Source organism: Triticum dicoccoides, chromosome 2A (genome assembly GCF_002162155.2).
Source record: "Triticum dicoccoides isolate Atlit2015 ecotype Zavitan chromosome 2A, WEW_v2.0, whole genome shotgun sequence".
Taxonomy (NCBI): Eukaryota; Viridiplantae; Streptophyta; class Magnoliopsida; order Poales; family Poaceae; genus Triticum; species Triticum dicoccoides.
The window spans coordinates 620,660,005-620,664,461 of record NC_041382.1 but is presented as its reverse complement, the minus strand read 5'-3'; positions in this window follow the sequence as shown (position 1 = coordinate 620,664,461).

Here is a 4,457-nt window from a genome sequence, read left to right as displayed (position 1 = left end):
TCCAGCCAGCTTTCGGTCATATCAAGCGTACATGCACGCTTGGCACACAGGTGTGCAGGACCATTAGCGGCTCTTATTACATGAGAAATATGAAAAAACAAAAAGATAGCAGAGAGCTCTCTAATTTCTGAAAGTATCGGTGCTACAACCGAACGATCGGTGTAGCTAGAGTTCCAGAGGTTAATTAACTGCCTCAAAACAGTCGGATTCCAGTCGCACGTGCGTGTAGCCTCGAAGCTTCGCGAAGATGACACCGTCACGTAGGGCTAGTACTTCAGCAATGAAAGGATCCGTGACTCCAAGATGAGGTTTGCACCATGCGTCCAGGAATGCCGAGGAAGAGCGGGCTACTCCCCCCACGCCGGCGTTGCCGGCATCGCGGTGTGTTGCAGCATCCGTGTTGATCGTAACAAGATTTCCTTCAGTGTTGCGACAATCCCAAACGAGCGTTCTTCTCATCTTCTGATTTGCCTCCCCATCTCATTCTTGAGTCATTTTCGCGCTGAATTGTATTGTACATACTCCGTAAGATCGGATACGGCAACATCACGAGCGACAGCGATGGACGAGCTTGTAAAAAGCAGCGACTCACCACTCATGTTTCGACGTATTTTTTCTCCCGGTAAACGACGCTTTTATTAACTGATAACGGCTCATGTTTCGACGGATACTACCAAGTACCAGCAGACACCGATGCGTGAGGAAGAGGCTAAGAAACAACTTTTCTATGCGCCCATGCTTGAAGGCGGGACGACGAACATGCATGGACGACAATCTTGGCTTGTTATTAGGTCTATCTTCCAGCACATGTCCACGACGAGGTCTACCAAAACATCCCACTCCCCGAGAAGGCTGCGCCATTAACGGCGGGGACCTTGAGATAATCTGACCTCCGTGCGGAGCAGATCGAGTGCGCACTCATCTAGCCAGCCAAGAGATGGCTTTGGACACCTGCAGTGATATCCCTGCGCGATGCATGCATGACATCGTGTTCACGTCACTCCGTAATTCCACATCCATGTCCATGAGGTGACAGAGCGACGCCACGAAATATCAATGCGCAAGCTCGCCACGGCGTGGAGCCGTGGACGACGAACGCCAGACGATGGTTTCCGACGATACAGCCAAGGCAGTACCTCTCCGGCCGGTTCGGCATTGTCAAGGCACCACGAGAGACCACGACCGGACCGGCGCATGCATCGCGCTCATGGCTCACCGCCCCGAATCCGCCCCGTCTTTCTCAAAGGAAAAACGTACCCCCGGCACCGGCGAGCCGTACCAGCGCCGTAGCGCGCCCATGCATGCATGGTCCAGCATGCCATCCGGCCGTTCGCGCACACAAGTACGGGCCAAGCCCCCCGCCGGCGCGCGCGGCGCCGCCGCCCAGCTCTTATCGGTGCTCGTCGCGTCGCAGACACGACCGGACCAATCGGGCCGCCCAACGCAACCGGGGCCGTGCTCGCGAGGGCGCCGTCTCGCTCGCCACGGTGACCACCCATCAATAACGTCCCGACCGCGACCGCGCGCACGCACGCACGCATGCGGCAATCAACGGACGATGCCACGGCCCGTCGCGGCCGGCGAGACGTGTCCGGCGAGCGCGGCAGCCAGCCGTCGACGGCAGCGGGCGCCTCGCAACCTTTTCGGTGGCAGCGACGCTCGGGGCCAGGCGCGGCCCACGGCGCTGCCCTGCCGCCGAGGGAAGAAGGAGGAGAGACCGCGCACACGTGTTGCCGCGCCCGGCGGGATCGATCGATCCAAGGCTAGCGGCCAAACCATGGCCTTTAGGGATATTTGCAGCAGGTCGGCCGGGGCCTGGTCCATCGGAAAGCAACCGTCTTGGGGGGTAGGGTTTGACTGAACGTGCGAGGGCGCTCGTTGCTCCGGCGGCGGCCTCCGATCCGAACGTTTGACTGCTAATTTGACCGTACTTTCGAGCCTCCTCTAGCCTTGCTTCTGGAAGTTTCTTATGGTAACACGCATCACACGACGATGAGATTAGGCTGCTCTAGCTGTTGTGTTTGTTCGCCAAGAAAAAAAAAAGTAACGGCTGGCCAGCAGGCCGCGTGAAAAACCTGGCCACTCGACGTCCATCTCGGAGCTCACAAAGCGAGTTACATTTCTACTGACAACAACATCTGAATTTCGGATCAAGCACACACCACCCACCAAATAACCACAACCAAACCGGCCACGAAAGGACCTCAAAAAAGATCGCCTCGCCTCGCCGGCGTGGCAGTCCTCGCATCCACGACCGCGCTACTACTAGACCAGCCAGATATTTCCCCGCCCGTGCGTGCGTGCCGTGGTGTCGCCGTATCAGAGCCGGCCACCTGCCCGGACCGTATCTCTAGCCCACAAGTCAACATACGGGCGGTGCCACCGTTTGGAAGCACCCGCCACCTGTGCGGGCAGAACCACCAGCTCTCCCTTCTTTATGCACATGAAATGCGACGGACTGAATATCATGGCGCCACCTGTTGGGCACGGTTCTGGTTGAAGTCTCCCTGCGATGCAATAATGCAACTGTTCACTACCGGTCGATCTGTTTCTTCTGCAATTATTGGCATGCAAGCCGGAATGGTCGACCATGCCATGCTGGCCGTTGTTGCTTTGTTTTAGTAGAAGGAAGCCCTTAAGAATGTTGCTTTTGGTAACCGCTACTGGTGCGAGAAAGTCGGGCTGGGACGACTTGCTGAAAGAAGAAAGGAGGCGCCCACATTCTCAAGGGTCCGGGCCGCTTTTGCGTGGGGAAGATGATCTCTATCATCTCTGTTTCGGGTAAAAAGGTTGCGAAAAGTTTTCTAGTAACATGCGCCGGATCTCTGCCTCTTTCTCACTTTTAGAGAGTGTGGATTTGGTACGTGAGCGGTCAGCGTGAGTGAGGTCTCTCATGTGCATCTCCACTGAGATAGTACTCCCTCCGTCCGGAAATACTTATCATCAAAATAGATGAAAATAAATGTATCTAGAATTAAAATACATCTAGATACATCCATTCCAATGACAAGTATTTCCGGACTGAGGAAGTATGTGGTATGGTCCTACCTTTTGCTTGCACTACAGGGACTTGCGTAATTTTATTTTTGCGGGTAGGGTCTTATGTAAGTTGCCAGCACTGTTCATCGATCTTCCGCGAAATTAGCACGTTCGGGTTCCTCGTTTCAAACGGGTGATGCAACCAGGTGCACTTGGAGGAATTTTGGGAAGATGGTCCCATATGTACCCATTAGAACAGTCAGAAAGTACTAGAGAATTCTCGCGAGAAAAGGAAAGCTACTGGAAAAATTAAAAAAAAATCTGAAAATTTGCAGGTATCAAACTCGATCAAACTCGTGAAGTCTTTTGAAAAGAAATTACAACCATGCTATTCCGAAGAAGAAGAAAAAGTCAAGATCAAAGATATAAAGAAACACTGTTCAAATGAATAGTATGATCCCACCGGTTGTATTTTTTCTACACTAAAAGAATAACGCGGGTATCATTCGTTCACGAAACTTCACGCGCGAGTAGAATGGTCAACCAAGTTTGGCAACCCAAGTGAGCGCAGAATCATGTTCCCGTGCATTTTTACCAGCTGCACTAGCTACTTAGTGTTTATACAGATAATGTTTGCTAATCATATGCATGTTTGTACCTGTTACTTATATGCGTGGCCTTACTCACATATATGCGTGCGTGCCTAGGTCTCGAGCCCTAAACTTTGTTTGGAAGCCACTCTAAGCATGTAGGCATTCTTATCCACAGAGGAAAAGGAAGAAGGTTGTCACAGCACTCAAGCGGGAGCGTGCCTTTCCCCTTTCGGCACCAAGACCACACACAAGAAAGTTGGTCTCGACAAATCACACATGTGTTGGATGGATGCCTACTGTTGGAAGCCAATTCAGTAGGGCATGTGCATTTCTGCCGTCCGATTTGCAAAGTGATCGTGTCTGAAGAATCCACAGACCCGGCGAGACTAACTTGGTCACTGCATTGGATGTATTAGAGCAACTCCAATGAGGCGACCCGTTTCGTCCGCCCGCATTCGTTTGGATCGGTGCGGATAAAAATGGCGGCCCAACACGCTGATTCAAACTCAAATCGTGTCTGTCCGGCGTGCGCGCCGACCCATTTCTGGCCCAAAATTGCGCCTGCAATGCGTCGGCGCGGACGCGAAGCGGACGCGCTGCGCGTCTCCTCGCCGTCCTCCGCGTCCCCACATGGCGGCCACCCAACCGCCATCGGTCATCTTATTTATGACGACCACCGACGGCGGGCCCACGCGTCAGCTAGTGTGCGCGTCCTTTTTTAACCACACGTGCGGCGGGGTCGACCTCATCCACTTCTCCCATCCACATCTGGCCCCCACCACTTCCTTTGCTTCCTCGCCGGCGACCGCAAACCCTAGCGCGCGCCATGGGCCTCTTCGACAAAAGCAATGGCAAGGGGAAGGGCACCCCCGGCGCCTCGTCATC